This window comes from Hyperolius riggenbachi, chromosome 1 (assembly GCF_040937935.1).
Source record: "Hyperolius riggenbachi isolate aHypRig1 chromosome 1, aHypRig1.pri, whole genome shotgun sequence".
NCBI classification, from domain to species: Eukaryota; Metazoa; Chordata; class Amphibia; order Anura; family Hyperoliidae; genus Hyperolius; species Hyperolius riggenbachi.
The window spans coordinates 352,851,281-352,866,838 of record NC_090646.1 but is presented as its reverse complement, the minus strand read 5'-3'; the positions used below and the strand labels follow the sequence as shown (position 1 = coordinate 352,866,838).

General features: G+C 42.7%; 1 protein-coding gene across 1 annotated transcript in view; it reads right to left on the bottom strand.

Moving 5' to 3' along the window:
* LOC137513373 (small conductance calcium-activated potassium channel protein 2-like) overlaps nt 1-4,982 on the bottom strand; it is a 130,787-nt gene extending 125,805 nt beyond the window's left edge. The window contains exon 1 of the mRNA XM_068234127.1: nt 4,917-4,982. The gene's annotated coding sequence lies outside the window, so the exon portion shown is untranslated. The remainder of the gene's footprint in view (nt 1-4,916) is intronic.
* Nucleotides 4,983-15,558: the final 10,576 nt, after the last annotated feature.

Genomic DNA, 15,558 nt, shown 5'->3' with positions numbered 1-15,558 from the left:
AAGGGGGGGGGGGTAAAGGCTGAGTCCTAAAGTGGTTAAGAAGGCCTTTGCTACCCAGAAAAAGCAGGCAGATAAGAGACGATCTGTAGAGTGGGTCTTTTCACCAGGTGATATGGTGTGGGTGTCTACTCGACATTTAGCTTTGAAGCAGCCCTTTGCAAAACTGGGTCCCAGATTCACAGGGCCATACCCAGTGTCCAAAAGGATCAATGGTGTTACCTATGTCATTTCACTTCTGCCCTCTGGGAGAGGTGTCAAATCGTTCTCCTCCCCCACTCCCCCCCCCCCCCGTGGTGATTGATGGGGAACCCGAGTATGAGATAGAGCAGATATTGGATTCTCAGGTAGTGCGTAACTCCCTACAGTACCTGGTACACTGGAGAGGGTATGGCCCAGAGGAGAGGTCTTGGGTGCTGGCTTGTCGCATGCATGCAGAGGAACTTAGGGAAGAGTTTCATAAGTTGCATCCTGACAGACCAGGTGGATCGTGTCCGGTTTCCACGCCTCGGGGGGGGGGATCCTAAGATTATTGTATTACTGTATTTTGTATTTTGATATTCTGTGTATTCTGTGTATGACTCTGGCTACCCTCTGACTCTGCTCTTGCTTATCGTTTATGTACTTCTGCCCATCTGACTCTGTTGCTATACCCTGCCTGATATCTTACTACTCTCTTGCCTGCCGATTCTGTACTGCCCACCTGTTACTGATCCTAGCCTGTCTGACCTTTCTACTCACCAGTGAGCCCTTGTAACTGGTGAGGGGCTCTTCTAATAGTACCCACCAGCTCCTCTGGTGAGGTTTTGTCAAACTATTCAGTTACTGTGTTCTAATACTACCCACCAGCTCCTCTGGTGAGGTTTTGTCAAACTATTCAGTTACTGTGTTCTAATAGTACCCACCAGCATCTCTGGTGAGGTTAAGCCAAAGTAATCAGTTACTGTGTTCTAATAGTACCCACCAGCTCCTCTGGTGAGGTTTTGTCAAACTATTCAGTTACTGTGTACCAATAGTGCCCACCAGCTCCTCTGGTGAGGTCTAGCTAAACTATTCTGTTACTGTTGCACCAAGCACTACATACTTTGTATTATGCCAGCTATACTTGTATTATTGGTGATACTGCAGATCACCACATAATCAGGTATAGCGTCTGTATTATTGGTGATTCTGCAGATCACACATAATCAGACGTCTGTGTTGCTACACCAATCGTTACACATGTATTTTGGGGGAAAACACTATGACAGAGCTCAAACTGCCCTGGTAGATTTTTTTTACACCACTGCTGCTAAGGTCATGTATATTTGGCCCCACCCATGACCACTCCCACATTCTGTTGTGTGACCACACCCATTTTTTGGCATGAGCCCCGCCTGCCAGCCATTGAGCCCCCCAAACATCTGAAGCTGGAGCCGCCACTGCTCTTGGGCCATTGGAAGCCTTGCCCTTTGTTCTCTTTGTAGGACACATAGGGCTTGATTCACTAGAGGATGCAAACACAGCTAGCACGCATGAAAACTTGGCACGTGCGAACCAGGGTGCTAAGTAGTTTGCACAGCAAAGCTGTTACTGTTCGCATGCTATTTTAGCGCATGTAAAAGTTTGTGCGCATAAAGTATTACACGCACTACTTCGTGTGCAAAATCAGCTGCTTTGCGTGCAAAGTATGCTTATCACACTACTTAGCACGCGAAACGGCTGATTTTGCACGCAAAGTAATGCGCATAAAACTTTACGCGCGCAAATCTTTATGTGTGCTAAACTTTACGTGCGCAAACTCTTATGCGCGCATTAGCACGCGAAGAGGCAGTTTGCACGTGATAAGCGGCTTTTCACTGGCGTGCTAACAGTTAGTACGCTTTTGTGAATCAAGCCCCTTGTAATTAAACAAAGCGGATGAATGTATCAAATAGCCTTTGTAACACATTTCAAACATTCCTTTCCATTTTTTTTGCTTTGTATCATTTCTTGTTCCTCTCATACATATGTCTTTGCTTAACTGAGCATTATGTCTCTGTTTACTTATTTCATTTTTATTTGGCAGTCAGAAGAGAACTGTCACAACATGGAGCCTAATTGTTGACCAAAAAAGCCCAAAGGATTCACCCTGATGTGACTACAGTCACAAGTCATACACAGTGTACCAAGCTGTAAATCACATAAACTTCATTCTAAAAAAAATCAATCTGGTATTTTTAGACCACATAATAATAAAACTATAAGTAGCACATGAACCTCACATAATTCTCATTGGCAATAGAAGCTAAAATATATTACAAAATACTGTGCAACAGAACACAAGCTTTTATTTTCCCATTTGTAAGCTGTGGAGGTGATATTACACATTATACACATAGATTCAAAGGAGCAGAAATCTGTTACAGCAATGCACATCATGATGACAGGCAGCCACCAATGAACAAGCGCAGAAAAGGTGAATGGCAGCACTCACACTTACACAAAGTGACATTTCCCATTCTTGCAGTTCACATACTACAGCACACTCAGGCTTAAGAAGGACATCATTGAGTTTATTTACCAAGACACTGCAAAGAGCACTCATATTAACATGGAAAATGTAGTGACCGACAAGCACTGGGGGTTCTGGGATGAGATGTGATGCCAGTGTTAGAATACTTGTGGTATTCGTACAGTGTATTCATACGCTGCTTCTTGCACCTCAATAAATCCATCAATGGGTACTTTGTATTTAAAGTAAATACTTTGTATTTAAAGTGATGGCACAGGGACACTTGAGTGAGATGTGTCCTCAATTATAGGCCTCGCTATGTTTGGACTTACACTACAGCACAAATAAGTACTTCATTCAAAGCAAACCTGAAGCAAAAAAAACTTATGATATGATGAATTGTGTGTGTAGTTGTGTGTGTAGTATGGATAAGGAATAGAACAATAGTAGCAAAATAAAGAGTCTCATATTTTTATTTTCAGAGATACTGTATATATTACATTGCCTCATTCTGTCACATTGCAGTCTTTCTTAGAAACCCCACTCTGTCTTTGAAGCTATAAAACAAAGTACAAATAATGACCCTTTGGACTTTCCTGCAGTAAAACCTTATCACAAGTTGTCTCTCACTGTTTCTTTGTAGTTTAAGTGCTCCAGAAAACCCGACCCAGCTCAGAGAAGCTCTCTTGCATAGATAACTGAAGTTTTATATATATTACATTGCCTCATTCTGTCACATTGCAGTCTTTCTTAGAAACCCCACTCTGTCTTTGAAGCTATAAAACAAAGTACAAATAATGACCCTTTGGACTTTCCTGCAGTAAAACCTTATCACAAGTTGTCTCTCACTGTTTCTTTGTAGTTTAAGTGCTCCAGAAAACCCGACCCAGCTCAGAGAAGCTCTCTTGCATAGATAACTGAAGTTTTTTTTTAACTATTCCTATACTGGAAAACAATATGAGACTTTTTTCTACGCTACTAATGTTCTATTTCTTAGTTGTACTACACACACAATTCATTATCTCATAAGTTTATTATCACTTCAGATTTGCTTTAAGTTCAAACATGGACACAGAGGTTTATCTACCAGGGGAGCAGTCTTTGGGTACTGCACAGGGGCCCCATGTCCAGGAGGACCCTATGCTTACAATCCCTTGCCCCTCGTGGCATCCCTAGGTAGCCACCACTGACAAAGTCATCAACGGTTACGGTGCAGTGAACTAGCGGGTGTTTTAGAGTTACCTGCTAAAATAAATGAACTTGAAAGAAGAAGAGGTAACAGCGACAATGCAAATAATTCTGTCTTGCAAGTTCATGAAAAATGTATGCAGCTTGAAAATTGACCACTTGGTTTGCAACTGGAATTAAATCTGAATTGTCCAATATTAACTTGCAAATAATCTGCATGCAAGTCAAAACTGTATCATTGACCATCTCCGTACAAGAGCCATTACATGTGCAGGCATAGCAACCAGTCATTGTGAAATAGGGCTGGCTCCTGACAAACATCTGAACCAGCTGCCCGCAGCAGCAGCATGCAGAAAAGCATTTGTCGGCTTTCAGCAGCACTTCCTTGCGTGTAGCGTTTTTCATTCCTGCGGGGGGGGGGGGACATGGATGTGAGCTGGTAAGCAGTCCTGGAAGCAACCTGCTGCTACCAGGACCTGAAGAGCACTGGGCAGGCGACAGCAAAAATCAGGATAAAAATGCAGAATTAGCACAAACAATGGTAAACGGCGGTAAGTGATCGTACCAATGACTGTCCATTCATCTGAACAGACATTGTTAATTGATGAGCGCCGTGGCCGTTGTTTACCACAGAAACGGCAGTGTGAACCAAGCCTAAGGCTCAACACACACCATACAATCTTGGTTGTTCAATCTTACCACTTTCATGTAGTATAAGAGCTTATCCAATCAATCATTCAAGGTATTTTCAATCTGTTGGCCCTTATACTACAAAGATTTGGTAAATCTGTACAACCAAGATTGTATGGTACGAAAGACTGTCTTTATAATAGTAATCACATTTATTATATGGTACCCCAAAAGTGCAACGCGTTTCGCAGGCCGAGCCCGCTTCATCAGGCAATAAAGTGGGGACAAAACTGTAGACAAGAGACAGTACATTATGCTATAGTGAATTCTGCAGTTACAAGATGCATATTAATATATTACATGTCATAAAGCATACCATATGTAAAATTGCTTTGTGGAAATAGCATAAAAAGTTGGGTGTACAAGTAAACAATAGGGGGTAGAGGCTATGGTGCTCGTGATAGTAATGGGCTATGGGGTATTTTTTACACAGATTTGCAATGAGTGGTATTGGTAATGAAAAAGGGTATGTGTCAGCAAGTGTAATGGGTAATAGAGCATTGAGAAGAGAACATGGGGGCAGAAATATAAGGTAAAGTGTGCAAATAAAATAACATAAAGAACTCACCAGAATTCCAGCAGTAGCAGGTGTAGCGCCTCAGTGGAGTGGTGAGGACACTCAACTCCTTATATATACACAGGTACTTGCTAAAAGGGCCAATTAGATGTGTGGGAAGTGTTAGGTGGGCGGGGTTAGGGTGAGTGTGCGAGCAGCCAATGGGTTCTCGCCATCTGTGTTCAGTGAATTGGGTTTTTGGGAAGGGTGGGTGGGGTTAGGGCGGGCTTGCGAGTAGCCAATGGGCTCTCACCACCTGTGTTCAGTGTGTTGGGTAGTTGGGGGGGGGGTGGATACTGGTATCATGGTTACCAAATGTGCAGCTGAGTACAGTACTAGCTAAATAGAGTACTGGTTAAGGGCACTGCCTTTGACGTGGGAGACCAGGGTTCGAATCCCGGCCAGGGGATAGTTAATAAGAAAATAATACATGAACATAATATTAATTATGGCAGGAATTAAATTAATACATTTGGCAACGCAAATGTAATGTAACAAAATTATAGCTGGTGTTGATACAGAAAGGTAAAAAAAAAAAAAAAAAAAAATTATGGTAAAAACAATGAGATAAAAAGGAGGAAGAAGACAAAGTTAAAACAAGACAAATAAAGATGTATAAAACATGAACAATTCTAATTATTGATATAAATAATGTGAATATACAGATGTGTAAATATAAAGCTATGTAGAAATAATGATCTAGCCTGAGGTATTGTTGTAAAGATGAACGTTGCTATATTAAAAATGAAAAATACAAGTATAAATAATAAAAGTACTAAAAATAGGAGTACTAAAAATATTACACATAAAAGGATAAAAGAGAGCGGCCAGAGATAAAAGAAAAACGGAATAGTTAGTGTTTTAGTAGATTTTTTCCAAAACTTCGTTCAGACCTTCAGGTATGAGGGTTCTTAGAGTTTGTATCCAGTACATTTCATGTTTTTTAAGTTGTTCGAACGCATTTGGTAAACTAGCATCAATAGAGTCAAGTAGTATAATGCTGAAGAGTTGTGGGTTATTGTCATGGTGGGTGCAAAAGTGCCGTGAAACGCTGTGAAGGGGGAATTTATTGGTGATGTTTCTTTTGTGTTGCCCGATTCTGCTGCGGGCCAACTGTGTAGTTCTCCCCACGTACTGGAGACGGCAAGGGCATGAAATGAGATAGATGACGAATTTGGATTCGCAGGTGAGGTGTTTTTTTATGGGATATTGAATATTGGTGCTAGAGGAAACAAAGGAAGCACAGGTGTTGATGAACTGGCAAGCTGTGCAGCGGTACTTGTTGCAGGGGAAGCAGCCAGGCTCCTGTGCTTGCGGAGGGGAGAGTTCATTAGTTGTACGTAATTTGCTCGGCGCTAGGAGGTTGCGGAGATTCAGTGCTCTCCTATATGTAACTGAAGGTGCTGTGGGTAATAAGGGCCGTAAGTAGGGGTCTTGCATGAGAATGTCCCAACGATTTTTTAGAATATTGCGGATGGACAAATGTTGGGCATTGTAACGAGTAATGAACCGGGGTGGGCCTATGGTATTGGAAGGTTGTCTAATGGTGGTCGGGGGGTTGGAACATTTGGCTCTATGTCTTGCATCTTTGATAAGTTTTTTGGGATAATGACGATCTGTGAATTTTTTTGTGAGAATCTCGGATTGTATATCAAATTGTGATTGGTCAGTGCAGTTCCTATGTATTCTTCTGTATTGACTGTAGGGGGTGTTAGTAATCCAAGGGTGGTGGTGAAAGCTCTTGAAATGTATATAATTGTTGGCATCGACTGGTTTAAAAAAAGTTTTTGTCATGATGTGATCGGATTCTATATATAGAGTGAGGTCAAGAAACTCAATGGAGGAGGTATGATAATGGTGTGTAAATTGAAGTCCTGCTGAATTTGAATTAAGGTAACTGACAAAGTGTGGAATGAGTATAGTGTCACCTTTCCAAATGAAAATAAGGTCGTCGATATATCGCTTATATAGTACAATATTGTCGGAAAATGGATGATGTGTGGATAATTTATGTAATTCTAGGAATCCCATTGTAAGATTAGCATACGAGGGAGCAAACGAGCTCCCCATTGCGGTCCCACTCGTCTGATGGTAAATTTTATCGTTAAACGTGAATATGTTATTGTTGAGGATGAACTCTGTGCATTGTAAAAGGAAGGTTTGTTGTGTAAGTGGCATGGATGGGTTGGTGGCTAGGTAATATTGTATTGCTTGGAGGCCGAAGGGATGGGGGATATTGGTATAAAGGGAGGTGACATCGCATGTCAGCCAGACATAATCCGGCTGCCATGCGATGTCACGTAGGAGTATTATGAGTTGTTGTGAATCCTTCAGAAAGGAAGGAAGGGACTGTACGTGTGGCTGTAGATGTTGGTCAAGGAATCTGGAAAGATTGCTGGTGATGGAGTTGATGCCTGAGATGATGGGTCTACCGGGCGGTTTTTGTAGATCTTTATGTATTTTTGGTAGATAGTAGAAAATGGGGGTTATTGGTTGAGTGTTGATAATAAAGTTTATTTCATTTTTGGTAATGATGTTAGATAGGAAAGCATTATTGATAAGGGTTTTTAGTGTGATATTTAGAGAGGGAGTTGGATCTGTGGTCAGAGTTTCGTAATGTTTTGGATTGTCAAGGAGCCTGGCCGCTTCCTCTAAATAGTCTGAGCGGTTGAGTATAACTATACCTCCCCCCTTATCTGCAGGTTTGATGATCAGATTGTGGTTTTTCTGTAGATTTTTTAGTGCCTGGGATTCTCGTTGAGTAAGGTTGGATATAGGGGTGGGTAGGTCATCATGTAACGTCTGCAGGTCTTGGAGTACTAAAGAGTAGAAGGTTTCAATGAAGCAGCCCTTGGATGCTACTGGGTAAAAGCGGGATCTCCCTTTTAACTGAGTGGTAATGTATTTCTCTGTACTGATTTCAGGGTGGAAAATGGTAACGTTGGGTAGGGTATCATTGTTGGTGATGATAAGCGAGGTAGGGGCATTATCTTCGGTGGGTTTGAGGTTTTTGATGGCATAATGTCTTTTAAGTGTTAGTTTCCGGATATAGCTGTTGAGATCTGAAAAAAGTTCGAATGTATTGACTTGATTGGTTGGGCAAAAAGATAAGCCTTTTTCTAAGAGGGTGGTCTCATGGGTACTAAGGATGTGGTCTGACAGATTAAAGATACATCTGTTGGAATTTGTGGGGGGGAGTGGTGTGTTTATGGTTTGTTTCTTTTTCCTTTTCCCTCTGCTTCCTCTTTTTCTGTATCTGGTAGTGGTCGTTTGGACTTGTTGGTGAGTTGGAAAAGTACCTTCTCTGAACGCGGGCTTGGTAATTGGGTGGAGAGGATGTTTTGTGATAGTGCTGAGGGGAGTTCTAAAAAAGAGGGAGAAAGGGTGTGGTTAGCTGATTCACTGCTGGAGATGGCATTGTCATTAGCCGGTTGGAAAAAGGTTTTTAGATCAGTTTGGATTTTATGTGGGTTGGTGGTGGTGTTGCCCTGGGTCGGAATTGGGTTTTGATTAGTTAGGGATTGTGGGGTGGGGTGTATTGTAAAGTCAAGAGAGTCGGAGTCTGAGTGGCATATGCTAATCTGGGAGGCTTGGACGGGTGAGTCCGCAATAGTGGTAGCTGGTATAGTAGAAGTGGTATTAGATTGACTGATGTTGGTTTCCTGGGTGTTTTTAAGTAAAGTAGCCGGGGGGCCATTCGGTATAAAGTTAAATTTGATAGTGGCCTGGTCTTTGTTAGTTTTTTTGCCGGCCCCAGTACGGGGGGTCGAAGTAACGGAAGTTTTTTTGTTGGTTTTGATGCGTTGGATTTGTGATGCTATTGTGGGGTTTTTTGTGCAATCAAAACTGTTTGGAGGTGGGGCCACACCCGCAAAAGGGGCGGGTTTGGGTAAGGTGTTCTGGTGTGGTGGGGGAACCGTGTGTGAGGCTGGAGGTGTATGCAAGGGTGGTGGGGGAAATGCTATGAAAGGTGTTGGTGCCTTTGGTGTGGGGAGTAGAATGGGGGGTGGTGGGAACGGTGGGAACCTAAATGGAGGTGGGGGAATATTGAGACTCATGAGTGGGGGTGGTGGTGGAGGTGGTGGGTTGGGGCCCGTCGGCTGAGAAGCGGGGGTGGGACGTGGCTTGCGTTCCCTCTCCCGGTGCTCAGCATACGCTAGACGGTCCCTGTTCAGTTTTTTAAGTTTTGACTCAGTGATGTCAAGTTCGAAGCGTTTAACTCTGGAGGTAAGATTTGACATAAGGGGGTGGTATTGGTCACTGTTTTTATGGTTAAGTAGGATATCCCTACATTCATTTATGATGGGCTGCAATTCACTAATTAAGGTTTTTCTTTTAGCTATGATCCTCTCCATCATACCAGCAGTACAGATCTCAAGGTAAATGTACCAGTCTGAACTGAAGGTAGGATCCTTAGGGAAAGCCGTGAGTGTTTTAATTCGGATCCCATCGGGTGAGATTTTTTCATCAATGTATGTCTGCTGCATAGCAATGTCCGCTAAGTGAAAGAACTCGTCTTTAAGTGCAGATTCCAATTTCAGAAAAATGGATTTGAGGTCGACAGATGGGACTGGATGGGTACTGTCGGCTGGGCTGGTGTCTGGTTCGGCGGGGATAGCCGGAGATCGTTTAAACTGGGCCAGCAGATCATCTCGGTGGACGGATCTATCCTCGATGAAGTTCATGGTCGGGCTGCTATCGGCATATATGTTCGCTTGTTCTATGATAGAACCGGCCAAGCAAGGCTTGTAGGGAGATAAAATATAGAGAAACCGAGAGCCCAATATAGTGTAGTATGTCAAAACATAAGTGAAGTAAGGCAAATCAGTGAGAAGAATATACTCACAAACGTGGGTTACCACACAGGCAACCACTGTATAAGCAGGTGAGGAGATTAGACCTGTCCTCACTCAGGATTAAGAAGTCGCTCTCTGTAGATGAGAAAAAGGGGTAGATCACCCCTCCACCAGGGGTGGACACGGTATAGCAGTAGGAGAACAGAGGCGCCAGCAGGATAAAAGTGGATAAAAACTTTAAAATTTGCTTGGAGGAAGTGGTGGACTTACCTCCATAAAGCAGACACGAAAGACTGTCTTTATAATAGTAATCACATTTATTATATGGTACCCCAAAAGTGCAACGCGTTTCGCAGGCCGAGCCCGCTTCATCAGGCAATAAAGTGGGGACAAAACTGTAGACAAGAGACAGTACATTATGCTATAGTGAATTCTGCAGTTACAAGATGCATATTAATATATTACATGTCATAAAGCATACCATATGTAAAATTGCTTTGTGGAAATAGCATAAAAAGTTGGGTGTACAAGTAAACAATAGGGGGTAGAGGCTATGGTGCTCGTGATAGTAATGGGCTATGGGGTATTTTTTACACAGATTTGCAATGAGTGGTATTGGTAATGAAAAAGGGTATGTGTCAGCAAGTGTAATGGGTAATAGAGCATTGAGAAGAGAACATGGGGGCAGAAATATAAGGTAAAGTGTGCAAATAAAATAACATAAAGAACTCACCAGAATTCCAGCAGTAGCAGGTGTAGCGCCTCAGTGGAGTGGTGAGGACACTCAACTCCTTATATATACACAGGTACTTGCTAAAAGGGCCAATTAGATGTGTGGGAAGTGTTAGGTGGGCGGGGTTAGGGTGAGTGTGCGAGCAGCCAATGGGTTCTCGCCATCTGTGTTCAGTGAATTGGGTTTTTGGGAAGGGTGGGTGGGGTTAGGGCGGGCTTGCGAGTAGCCAATGGGCTCTCACCACCTGTGTTCAGTGTGTTGGGTAGTTGGGGGGGGGGGGGTGGATACTGGTATCATGGTTACCAAATGTGCAGCTGAGTACAGTACTAGCTAAATAGAGTACTGGTTAAGGGCACTGCCTTTGACGTGGGAGACCAGGGTTCGAATCCCGGCCAGGGGATAGTTAATAAGAAAATAATACATGAACATAATATTAATTATGGCAGGAATTAAATTAATACATTTGGCAACGCAAATGTAATGTAACAAAATTATAGCTGGTGTTGATACAGAAAGGTAAAAAAAAAAAAAAAAAAAATTATGGTAAAAACAATGAGATAAAAAGGAGGAAGAAGACAAAGTTAAAACAAGACAAATAAAGATGTATAAAACATGAACAATTCTAATTATTGATATAAATAATGTGAATATACAGATGTGTAAATATAAAGCTATGTAGAAATAATGATCTAGCCTGAGGTATTGTTGTAAAGATGAACGTTGCTATATTAAAAATGAAAAATACAAGTATAAATAATAAAAGTACTAAAAATAGGAGTACTAAAAATATTACACATAAAAGGATAAAAGAGAGCGGCCAGAGATAAAAGAAAAACGGAATAGTTAGTGTTTTAGTAGATTTTTTCCAAAACTTCGTTCAGACCTTCAGGTATGAGGGTTCTTAGAGTTTGTATCCAGTACATTTCATGTTTTTTAAGTTGTTCGAACGCATTTGGTAAACTAGCATCAATAGAGTCAAGTAGTATAATGCTGAAGAGTTGTGGGTTATTGTCATGGTGGGTGCAAAAGTGCCGTGAAACGCTGTGAAGGGGGAATTTATTGGTGATGTTTCTTTTGTGTTGCCCGATTCTGCTGCGGGCCAACTGTGTAGTTCTCCCCACGTACTGGAGACGGCAAGGGCATGAAATGAGATAGATGACGAATTTGGATTCGCAGGTGAGGTGTTTTTTTATGGGATATTGAATATTGGTGCTAGAGGAAACAAAGGAAGCACAGGTGTTGATGAACTGGCAAGCTGTGCAGCGGTACTTGTTGCAGGGGAAGCAGCCAGGCTCCTGTGCTTGCGGAGGGGAGAGTTCATTAGTTGTACGTAATTTGCTCGGCTCTAGGAGGTTGCGGAGATTCAGTGCTCTCCTATATGTAACTGAAGGTGCTGTGGGTAATAAGGGCCGTAAGTAGGGGTCTTGCATGAGAATGTCCCAACGATTTTTTAGAATATTGCGGATGGACAAATGTTGGGCATTGTAACGAGTAATGAACCGGGGTGGGCCTATGGTATTGGAAGGTTGTCTAATGGTGGTCGGGGGGTTGGAACATTTGGCTCTATGTCTTGCATCTTTGATAAGTTTTTTGGGATAATGACGATCTGTGAATTTTTTTGTGAGAATCTCGGATTGTATATCAAATTGTGATTGGTCAGTGCAGTTCCTATGTATTCTTCTGTATTGACTGTAGGGGGTGTTAGTAATCCAAGGGTGGTGGTGAAAGCTCTTGAAATGTATATAATTGTTGGCATCGACTGGTTTAAAAAAAGTTTTTTTCATGATGTGATCGGATTCTATATATAGAGTGAGGTCAAGAAACTCAATGGAGGAGGTATGATAATGGTGTGTAAATTGAAGTCCTGCTGAATTTGAATTAAGGTAACTGACAAAGTGTGGAATGAGTATAGTGTCACCTTTCCAAATGAAAATAAGGTCGTCGATATATCGCTTATATAGTACAATATTGTCGGAAAATGGATGATGTGTGGATAATTTATGTAATTCTAGGAATCCCATTGTAAGATTAGCATACGAGGGAGCAAACGAGCTCCCCATTGCGGTCCCACTCGTCTGATGGTAAATTTTATCGTTAAACGTGAATATGTTATTGTTGAGGATGAACTCTGTGCATTGTAAAAGGAAGGTTTGTTGTGTAAGTGGCATGGATGGGTTGGTGGCTAGGTAATATTGTATTGCTTGGAGGCCGAAGGGATGGGGGATATTGGTATAAAGGGAGGTGACATCGCATGTCAGCCAGACATAATCCGGCTGCCATGCGATGTCACGTAGGAGTATTATGAGTTGTTGTGAATCCTTCAGAAAGGAAGGAAGGGACTGTACGTGTGGCTGTAGATGTTGGTCAAGGAATCTGGAAAGATTGCTGGTGATGGAGTTGATGCCTGAGATGATGGGTCTACCGGGCGGTTTTTGTAGATCTTTATGTATTTTTGGTAGATAGTAGAAAATGGGGGTTATTGGTTGAGTGTTGATAATAAAGTTTCTTTCATTTTTGGTAATGATGTTAGATAGGAAAGCATTATTGATAAGGGTTTTTAGTGTGATATTTAGAGAGGGAGTTGGATCTGTGGTCAGAGTTTCGTAATGTTTTGGATTGTCAAGGAGCCTGGCCGCTTCCTCTAAATAGTCTGAGCGGTTGAGTATAACTATACCTCCCCCCTTATCTGCAGGTTTGATGATCAGATTGTGGTTTTTCTGTAGATTTTTTAGTGCCTGGGATTCTCGTTGAGTAAGGTTGGATATAGGGGTGGGTAGGTCATCATGTAACGTCTGCAGGTCTTGGAGTACTAAAGAGTAGAAGGTTTCAATGAAGCAGCCCTTGGATGCTACTGGGTAAAAGCGGGATCTCCCTTTTAACTGAGTGGTAATGTATTTCTCTGTACTGATTTCAGGGTGGAAAATGGTAACGTTGGGTAGGGTATCATTGTTGGTGATGATAAGCGAGGTAGGGGCATTATCTTCGGTGGGTTTGAGGTTTTTGATGGCATAATGTCTTTTAAGTGTTAGTTTCCGGATATAGCTGTTGAGATCTGAAAAAAGTTCGAATGTATTGACTTGATTGGTTGGGCAAAAAGATAAGCCTTTTTCTAAGAGGGTGGTCTCATGGGTACTAAGGATGTGGTCTGACAGATTAAAGATACATCTGTTGGAATTTGTGGGGGGGAGTGGTGTGTTTATGGTTTGTTTCTTTTTCCTTTTCCCTCTGCTTCCTCTTTTTCTGTATCTGGTAGTGGTCGTTTGGACTTGTTGGTGAGTTGGAAAAGTACCTTCTCTGAACGCGGGCTTGGTAATTGGGTGGAGAGGATGTTTTGTGATAGTGCTGAGGGGAGTTCTAAAAAAGAGGGAGAAAGGGTGTGGTTAGCTGATTCACTGCTGGAGATGGCATTGTCATTAGCCGGTTGGAAAAAGGTTTTTAGATCAGTTTGGATTTTATGTGGGTTGGTGGTGGTGTTGCCCTGGGTCGGAATTGGGTTTTGATTAGTTAGGGATTGTGGGGTGGGGTGTATTGTAAAGTCAAGAGAGTCGGAGTCTGAGTGGCATATGCTAATCTGGGAGGCTTGGACGGGTGAGTCCGCAATAGTGGTAGCTGGTATAGTAGAAGTGGTATTAGATTGACTGATGTTGGTTTCCTGGGTGTTTTTAAGTAAAGTAGCCGGGGGGCCATTCGGTATAAAGTTAAATTTGATAGTGGCCTGGTCTTTGTTAGTTTTTTTGCCGGCCCCAGTACGGGGGGTCGAAGTAACGGAAGTTTTTTTGTTGGTTTTGATGCGTTGGATTTGTGATGCTATTGTGGGGTTTTTTGTGCAATCAAAACTGTTTGGAGGTGGGGCCACACCCGCAAAAGGGGCGGGTTTGGGTAAGGTGTTCTGGTGTGGTGGGGGAACCGTGTGTGAGGCTGGAGGTGTATGCAAGGGTGGTGGGGGAAATGCTATGAAAGGTGTTGGTGCCTTTGGTGTGGGGAGTAGAATGGGGGGTGGTGGGAACGGTGGGAACCTAAATGGAGGTGGGGGAATATTGAGACTCATGAGTGGGGGTGGTGGTGGAGGTGGTGGGTTGGGGCCCGTCGGCTGAGAAGCGGGGGTGGGACGTGGCTTGCGTTCCCTCTCCCGGTGCTCAGCATACGCTAGACGGTCCCTGTTCAGTTTTTTAAGTTTTGACTCAGTGATGTCAAGTTCGAAGCGTTTAACTCTGGAGGTAAGATTTGACATAAGGGGGTGGTATTGGTCACTGTTTTTATGGTTAAGTAGGATATCCCTACATTCATTTATGATGGGCTGCAATTCACTAATTAAGGTTTTTCTTTTAGCTATGATCCTCTCCATCATACCAGCAGTACAGATCTCAAGGTAAATGTACCAGTCTGAACTGAAGGTAGGATCCTTAGGGAAAGCCGTGAGTGTTTTAATTCGGATCCCATCGGGTGAGATTTTTTCATCAATGTATGTCTGCTGCATAGCAATGTCCGCTAAGTGAAAGAACTCGTCTTTAAGTGCAGATTCCAATTTCAGAAAAATGGATTTGAGGTCGACAGATGGGACTGGATGGGTACTGTCGGCTGGGCTGGTGTCTGGTTCGGCGGGGATAGCCGGAGATCGTTTAAACTGGGCCAGCAGATCATCTCGGTGGACGGATCTATCCTCGATGAAGTTCATGGTCGGGCTGCTATCGGCATATATGTTCGCTTGTTCTATGATAGAACCGGCCAAGCAAGGCTTGTAGGGAGATAAAATATAGAGAAACCGAGAGCCCAATATAGTGTAGTATGTCAAAACATAAGTGAAGTAAGGCAAATCAGTGAGAAGAATATACTCACAAACGTGGGTTACCACACAGGCAACCACTGTATAAGCAGGTGAGGAGATTAGACCTGTCCTCACTCAGGATTAAGAAGTCGCTCTCTGTAGATGAGAAAAAGGGGTAGATCACCCCTCCACCAGGGGTGGACACGGTATAGCAGTAGGAGAACAGAGGCGCCAGCAGGATAAAAGTGGATAAAAACTTTAAAATTTGCTTGGAGGAAGTGGTGGACTTACCTCCATAAAGCAGACACGAAAGACTGTCTTTATAATAGTAATCACATTTATTATATGGTACCCCAAAAG